Source organism: Panicum virgatum, chromosome 1K, assembly GCF_016808335.1.
Source record: "Panicum virgatum strain AP13 chromosome 1K, P.virgatum_v5, whole genome shotgun sequence".
Taxonomy (NCBI): domain Eukaryota; kingdom Viridiplantae; phylum Streptophyta; class Magnoliopsida; order Poales; family Poaceae; genus Panicum; species Panicum virgatum.
The window spans coordinates 31,921,741-31,931,082 of record NC_053136.1 but is presented as its reverse complement, the minus strand read 5'-3'; positions in this window follow the sequence as shown (position 1 = coordinate 31,931,082).

Sequence of the window (9,342 nt, the reverse complement as noted above, 5' to 3'; positions counted from 1 at the left end):
TTAGACCCTAAACTAACATTTTGGTGTGTTTCGTACTATATTGGTGCATTCGGGACCGTTTGGTTGCCTTACGAAACTCGTATTACAACGGGCCGAACTAGTACAAAAGTTCGTGGCACACAGTCGCTTCGGAATTTTTCGCAACGAACGCACCCGATCCACCCCATTGGACCCTAAACTGATGTTTTTGTGCGTTTCAGACCCTTTGGTTGCCTTACGAAACTCGGTGCAAAACGGGCCGAACTAGTGCAAAAGTTCGTGCCACGAAGTCGCGCCGGATTTTTTCACAACGAATGCACTCAATCCACCCCATTAGACCCTAAACTGACATTTTTGTGCATTTCGTACTATTTGGGTGCATTCGGGGCCGTTTGGTTGCCTTACGAAACTCGGTGCAAAACGGGCCGAACTAGTGCAAATTTTCGTGCCATGAAGTCACGTCAGAATTTTTTGCAACGAACACACCTGATCCACCCCATTAGAACCTAAACTAACGTTTTGGTGCATTTCGTACTATTTGGGTGCATTCAGGGCCGCTTGGTTGCCTTACGAAACTCGGTACAAAACGGGCCGAACTAGTGCCAAAGTTCGTGCCAGGATGTCGCGTTGGAATTTTTCGCAACGAACGCACCCGATCCACCCCATTGGATCCTAAACTGACATTTTGGTGTGTGTCGAACTATTTGGGTGCATCCGGGACCGTTTGGTTACTTTACAAAACTCGGTGCAAAACGGGCCGAACTAGTGCAAAAGTTCGTGCCACGAAGTCGCGTCGGAATTTTTCATAACACACCCGAACCACCCCATTAGATCGTAAACTGACATTTTGATGCGTTTCGTACTATTTTGGTGCATTTGGGAATGTTCAGTTGCCTTACGAAACTCGGTGCAAAACGAGCCGAACTAGTGCAAAAGTTCGTGCCACGAAGTCGCGTCGGAATTTTTCAAAAACGAACGCACCTGATCCACCCCATTAGACCCTAAACTGATGTTTTGGTGTGTTTCGTACTATATTGGTGCATTCGGGACCGTTTGGTTGCCTTACGAAACTCGTAGTACAACGGGCCGAACTAGTACAAAAGTTCGTGCCACACAGTCGCTTCGGAATTTTTCGCAACGAACGCACCCAATCCACCCCATTGGACCCTAAACTGATGTTTTTGTGCGTTTCAGACCATTTGGGTGCCTTCGGGACCCTTTGGTTGCCTTACGAAACTCGGTGCAAAACGGGCCGAACTAGTGCAAAAGTTCGTGCCACGAAGTCGCGCCGGATTTTTTCACAACGAATGCACCCAATCCACCCCATTAGACCCTAAACTGACGTTTTTGTGCATTTCGTACTATTTGGGTGCATTCGGGGCCGTTTGGTTGCCTTTCGAAACTCGGTGCAAAACGGGCCGAAATAGTGCAAAAGTTCGTGCCACGAAGTCGCGCCGGATTTTTTCACAACGAATGCACTCAATCCACCCCATTAGACCCTAAACTGACGTTTTTGTGCATTTTGTACTATTTGGGTGCATTCGGGGCCGTTTGGTTGCCTTTCGAAACTCGGTGCAAAACGGGCCGAAATAGTGCAAATTTTCGTGCCATGAAGTCACGTCAGAATTTTTTGCAACGAACGCACCTGATCCACCCCATTAGAACCTAAACTAACGTTTTGGTGCATTTCGTACTATTTGGGTGCATTCAGGGCCGCTTGGTTGCCTTACGAAACTCGGTGCAAAACGGGCCGAACTAGTGCCAAAGTTCGTGCCAGGATGTCGCGTTGGAATTTTTCGCAACGAACGCACCCGATCCCCCCATTGGATCCTAAACTGACATTTTGGTGTGTGTCGAATTATTTGGGTGCATCCGGGACCGTTTGGTTACTTTACAAAACTCGGTGCAAAACGGGCCGAACTAGTGCAAAAGTTCGTGGCACGAAGTCGCGTCGGAATTTTTCATAACACACCCGAACCACCCCATTAGATCGTAAACTGACATTTTGATGCGTTTTGTACTATTTTGGTGCATTTGGGAATGTTCGGTTGCCTTACGAAACTCGGTGCAAAACGGGCCGAACTAGTGCAAAAGTTCGTGCCACGAAGTCGCGTCGGAATTTTTCCCAACGAACGCACCCGATCCACCCCATTAGACCCTAAACTGAAGTTTTGGTGTGTTTCGTACTATATTGGTGCATTCGGGACCGTTTGGTTGCCTTCCGAAACTCGTAGTACAACGGGCCGAACTAGTACAAAAGTTCGTGCCACACAGTCGCTTCGGAATTTTTCGAAACGAACGCACCCGATCCACCCCATTGGACCCTAAACTAATGTTTTTGTGCGTTTCAGACCATTTGGGTGCCTTCGGGACCCTTTGGTTGCCTTACGAAACTCGGTGCAAAACGGGCCGAACTAGTGCAAAAGTTCGTGCCACGAAGTCGCGTCGGATTTTTTCATAACTAACACACCAGAACCACCCCATTAACCCCTAAACTGACGTTTTGGTGCGTTTCGTACTATTTTGGTGCATTTGGGAATGTTCGTTTGCCTTACGAAACTCGGTGCAAAACTTGCCGAACAAGTGCAAAACGGGCCGAACTAGTGCAAAAGTTCGTCCCACGAAGTCGCATCGGAATTTTTCCCAACTAACGCACCCGATCCACCCCATTAGACCCTAAACTAACATTTTGGTGTGTTTCGTACCATATTGGTGCATTTGGGAATGTTCGTTTGCCTTACGAAACTCGGTGCAAAACGGGCCGAACTAGTGCAAAAGTTCGTCCCACGAAGTCGCGACGGAATTTTTCCCAACTAACGCACCCGATCCACCCCATTAGACCCTAAACTGACATTTTGGTGTGTTTCGTACTATATTGGTGCATTCGAGACCGTTTGGTTGCCTTACGAAACTCGTAGTACAACGGGCCGAACTAGTACAAAAGTTCGTGCCACATAGTCGCGTTGGAATTTTTCGCATCGAATGCACCCGATCCACCCCATTGGATCCTAAACTGACATTTTGGTGTGTGTCGAACTATTTGGGTGCATCCGGGACCGTCTGGTTACTTTACAAAACTCGGTGCAAAACGAGCCGAACTAGTGCAAAAGTTCGTGCCACGATGTCGCGCTGGAATTTTTCTCAACGAACATTCCCGATCCACCCCATTTTACCCTAAACTGATGTTTTGATGTGTTTCGTACTATTTGGGTGCATTCGGGACCGTTTGGTTGCCTTTCGAAACTCGGAGCAAAACGGGCCGAACTAGTGCAAAAGTTCGTGCCACGAAGTCGCGTCGGAATTTTTCATAACACACCCGAACCACCCCCATTAGATCGTAAACTGACATTTTGATGCGTTTCGTACTATTTTGGTGCATTTGGGAATGTTCGGTTGCCTTACGAAACTCGGTGCAAAACGGGCCGAACTAGTGCAAAAGTTCGTGCCACGAAGTCGCGTCGGAATTTTTTCCAATTAACGCACCCAATCCACCCCATTAGACCCTAAACTGATGTTTTGGTGTGTTTCGTACTATATTGGTGCATTCGGGACCGTTTGGTTGCCTTACGAAACTCGTAGTACAACGGGCCGAACTAGTACAAACGTTCGTGCCACACAGTCGCGGCGGAATTTTTCGCAACGAATGCACCCGATCCACTCCATTGGACTCTAAACTGATGTTTTTGTGCGTTTCGTACCATTTGGGTGCATTCGGGACCCTTTGGTTGCCTTACGAAACTCGGTGCAAAACGGGCCGAACTAGTGCAAATGTTCGTGCCACGAAGTCGCGTCGGAATTTTTCCCAACGAACGCACCCGATCCACCCCATTAGACCCTAAACTGAAGTTTTGGTGTGTTTCGTACTATATTGGTGCATTCGGGACCGTTGGTTGCCTTCCGAAACTCGTAGTACAACGGGCCGAACTAGTACAAAAGTTCGTGCCACACAGTCGCTTCGGAATTTTTCGAAACGAACGCACCCGATCCACCCCATTGGACCCTAAACTGATGTTTTTGTGCGTTTCAGACCATTTGGGTGCCTTCGGGACCCTTTGGTTGCCTTACGAAACTCGGTGCAAACGGGCCGAACTAGTGCAAAAGTTCGTGCCACGAAGTCGCGTCGGATTTTTTCATAACTAACACACCAGAACCACCCCATTAACCCCTAAACTGACGTTTTGGTGCGTTTCGTACTATTTTGGTGCATTTGGGAATGTTCGTTTGCCTTACGAAACTCGGTGCAAAACTTGTCGAACAAGTGCAAAACGGGCCGAACTAGTGCAAAAGTTCGTCCCACGAAGTCGCATCGGAATTTTTCCCAACTAACGCACCCGATCCACCCCATTAGACCCTAAACTAACATTTTGGTGTGTTTCGTACCATATTGGTGCATTCGGGACCGTTTGGTTGCCTTACGAAACTCGTAGTACAACGGGCCGAACTAGTACAAAAGTTCGTGCCACACAGTCTTTTCGGAATTTTTCGCAACGAACGCACCCGATCCACCCCATTGGACCCTAAACTGATGTTTTTGTGCGTTTCAGACCATTTGGGTGCCTTCGGGACCCTTTGGTTGCCTTACGAAACTCGGTGCAAAACGGGCCGAACTAGTGCAAAAGTTCATGCCACGAAGTCGCACTGGATTTATTCACAACAAATGCACTCAATCCACCCCATTAGACCCTAAACTGACGTTTTTGTGCATTTCGTACTATTTGGGTGCATTCGGGGCCATTTGGTTGCCTTACGAAACTCGGTGCAAAACGGGCCGAAATAGTGCAAATTTTCGTGCCATGAAGTCACGTCAGAATTTTTTGCAACGAACACTCCTGATCCACCCCATTAGAACCTAAACTAACGTTTTGGTGCATTTCGTACTATTTGGGTGCATTCAGGGCCGCTTGGTTGCCTTATGAAACTCGATGCAAAATGGGCCGAACTAGTGCCAAAGTTCGTGCCAGGATGTCGCGTTGGAATTTTTCGCAACGAACACACCCGATCCACCCCATTGGATCCTAAACTGACATTTTGGTGTGTGTCGAACTATTTGGGTGCATCCGGGACCGTTTGGTTACTTTACAAAACTCGGTGCAAAACGGGCCGAACTAGTGCAAAAGTTCGTGGCACGAAGTCGCGTCGGAATTTTTCATAACACACCCGAACCACCCCATTAGATCGTAAACTGACATTTTGATGCGTTTCGTACTATTTTGGTGCATTTGGGAATGTTCGGTTGCCTTACGAAACTCGATGCAAAACGGGCCGAACTAGTGCAAAAGTTCGTGCCACGAAGTCGCGTCGGAATTTTTCCCGACGAACGCACCCGATCCACCCCATTAGACCCTAAACTGATGTTTTGGTGTGTTTCGTACTATATTGGTGCACTCGGGACCGTTTGGTTGCCTTACGAAACTCGTAGTACAACGGGCCGAACTAGTACAAAAGTTCGTGCCACACAGTCGCTTCGGAATTTTTCGCAACGAACGCACCCAATCCACCCCATTGGACCCTAAACTGATGTTTTTGTGCGTTTCAGACCATTTGGGTGCCTTCGGGACCCTTTGGTTGCCTTACGAAACTCGGTGCAAAACGGGCCGAACTAGTGCAAAAGTTCGTGCCACGAAGTCGCGTCGGATTTTTTCATAACTAACACACCAGAACCACCCCATTAAACCCTAAACTGACGTTTTGGTGCGTTTCGTACTATTTTGGTGCATTTGGGAATGTTCGTTTGCCTTACGAAACTCGGTGCAAAACGGGCCGAACTAGTGCAAAAGTTCGTCCCACGAAGTCGCGACGGAATTTTTCCCAACTAACGCACCCGATCCACCCCATTAGACCCTAAACTGACATTTGGTGTGTTTCGTACTATATTGGTGCATTCGAGACCGTTTGGTTGCCTTACGAAACTCGTAGTACAACGGGCCGAACTAGTACAAAGTTCGTGCCACATAGTCGCGTTGGAATTTTTCGCATCGAATGCACCCGATCCACCCCATTGGATCCTAAACTGACATTTGGTGTGTGTCGAACTATTTGGGTGCATCCGGGACCGTTTGGTTACTTTACAAAACTCGGTGCAAAACGAGCCGAACTAGTGCAAAAGTTCGTGCCACGATGTCGCGCTGGAATTTTTCTCAACGAACATTCCCGATCCACCCCATTTTACCCTAAACTGATGTTTTGATGTGTTTCGTACTATTTGGGTGCATTCGGGACCGTTTGGTTGCCTTTCGAAACTCGGAGCAAAACGGGCCGAACTAGTGCAAAAGTTCGTGCCACGAAGTCGCGTCGGAATTTTTCATAACACACCCGAACCACCCCATTAGATCGTAAACTGACATTTGATGTGTTTCGTACTATTTGGTGCATTTGGGAATGTTCGGTTGCCTTACGAAACTCGGTGCAAAACGGGCCGAACTAGTGCAAAAGTTCGTGCCACGAAGTCGCGTCGGAATTTTTTCCAATTAACGCACCCAATCCACCCCATTAGACCCTAAACTGATGTTTTGGTGTGTTTCGTACTATATTGGTGCATTCGGGACCGTTTGGTTGCCTTACGAAACTCGTAGTACAAACGGGCCGAACTAGTACAAACGTTCGTGCCACACAGTCGCGGGCGGAATTTTTCGCAACGAATGCACCCGATCCACTCCATTGGACTCTAAACTGATGTTTTTGTGCGTTTCGTACCATTGGGTGCATTCGGGACCCTTTGGTTGCCTTACGAAACTCGGTGCAAAACGGGCCGAACTAGTGCAAATGTTCGTGCCACGAAGTCGCGTCGGAATTTTTCCCAACGAACGCACCCGACCCACCCCATTAGACCCTAAACTGAAGTTTTTGGTGTGTTTCGTACTATATTGGTGCATTCGGGACCGTTTGGTTGCCCTTCCGAAACTCGTAGGTACAGAACTGGCCCGAACTAGTACAAAAAGTTCGTGCCAGCACAGTCCGCTGTTCGGAATTTTTCGAACGAACGCAACCCGATCCACCCCATTGGACCCTAAACTATGTTTTTGTGCGTTCAGACCATTTTGGGTGCCTTCGGAGACGCCTTTGGTTGCCTTACGAACCTGAACTCGGTGCAAAACGGGCCCCGAACTAGTGGCAAAAGTTCGTGCCACGAAGTCGCGCGGATTTTTTCATAACTACCACACCAGAAACCACCCCATTAAACCCCTAACTGACGGTTTGGGTGCGTTTCGTACTATTTTGGTGCATTTGGGAATGTTCGTTTGCCTTACGAACTCGGTGCAAACTTGCCGAAAAGTGCAAAACGGGCCGACTAGTGCAAAAGTTCGTCCCACAAGTCGCATCGGAATTTTTCCCAACAACGCACCCGAATCTCACCCATTAGAACCTAAACTAACATTTTGGTGCGTTTCGTACTATTGGTGCATTCGGGACCGTTTGGTTGCCTTACGAAACTCGTGTACAACGGGCCGAACTAGTACAAAAGTTCGTGCCACAAGTCGCTCGGAATTTTTCGCAACGAACGCACCGATCCACTCCATTGGACCCTAAACTGATGTTTTTTGCGTTTCAGACCATTTGGGTGCATTCGGGACCTTTGGTTGCCTTTCGAAACTCGGTGCAAAACGGGCCGAACTAGTGCAAAAGTTCGTGCCACGAAGTCGCGCCGGATTTATTCACAACGAATGCACCATCCACCCCATTAGACCCTAAATGACGTTTTGTGCATTTCGTACTATTTGGGCGCATTCGGGACCATTTGGTTGCCTTACGAAACTCGGTACAAAACGGGCCGAACTAGTGCAAATTTTCGTGCCACGAAGTCACGTCAGAATTTTTGCAACGAACCACCCGATCCACCCCATTGAACCCTAAACTAACGTTTGGTGTGTGTCGAACTATTTGGTGCATCCGGGACCGTTTGGTTCTTTACAAACTCGTGCAAAACGGGCCGAACTAGTGCAAAAGTTCGTGGCACGAAGTCGCGTCGGAATTTTTCATAACACACCCAACCACCCCATTGACCCTAAACTGACATTTTTGATGTGCGTACTATTTGGTGCATTGGGAAGTTTGGTTGCCTTACGAAACTCGATGCAAAAACGGGCCGAACTAGTGCAAAAGTTCGTGCCACGAAGTCGCGTCGGAATTTTTCAACAACGAACGCACCAATCCACCCATTGGACCCTAAATTGACGTTTTGGCGATTTCGTACTATTTGGGTGCATTCGGGGCCATTTGGTTGCCTTACGAAACTTGGTGCAAAACGGGCCGAACTAGTACAAAGTTCGTGCCACGAAGTCGAGTCGAATTTTTCCGCAACAACGCACCCGATCCACCCCATTGGACCCTAAACTGACGTTTTGGTGCCTTTCATACTATTTGGGTGCATTCGGGATAGTTTGGTTGCCTTACGAAACTCGGTGCAAAACGGGCCGAACTAGTGCAAAAGTTCGTGCCATGAAGTCGCGTCAGAATTTTTTGCAACGAACCACCTGATCCACCCCATAGACCCTAAACTGACGTTTTGGTGCATTTCGTACTATTTGGGTGCATTCGGGACCGTTGGTTGCCTTACGAAACTCGGTTGCAAAACGGGCCGAACTAGTGCAAAAGTTCGTGCCACGAAGTCGCGTTGGAATTTTTCGCAACGAACGCACCCGATCCACCCCATTGGACCTAAACTGACATTTTGGTGCGTTTCGTACATTTGGGTGCATCGGGACCGTTTGGTTCCTTACAAAACTCGGTGCAAAACGGGCCGAACTAGTGCAAAAGTTCGTGCCACGATTCGCGTCGGAATTTTTCTCAACGACCACCGATCCACCCATTACCCTAAACTGATGTTTTGATGTGTTTCGTACTATTTGGGTGCATTCGGGACCGTTTGGTTGCCTTTCGAAACTCGGTGCAAACGGGCCGAACTAGTGCAAAAGTTCGTGCCACGAAGTCGCGTCGGAATTTTTCAACACAACCCGAACCACCCCATTAGACGTAAAACTGAGTTTTGATGCGTTTCGTACTATTTGGTGCATTGGACCGTTTGGTTGCCTTACGAAACTCGGTGCAAAACGGGCCGAACTAGTGCAAAAGTTCGTGCACGAGTCGCGTCGGAATTTTCCAATGAACGCACCCGATCCACCCCATTAGACCCTAAACTGAAGTTTTGGTGTGTTTCGTACTATTTGGTGCATTCGGGACCGTTTGGTTGCCTTACGAAACTCGGTGCAAAACGGGCCGAATAGTGCAAAAGTTCGTGCCACAGTCGCTCGGAATTTTTTTCGCAACGAATGCACCCGATCCACCCATTGGACCCTAAACTGACGTTTTGTGCGTTTCGTACCATTTGGGTGCATTCGGGACCGTTGGTTGCCTTACGAAACTCGG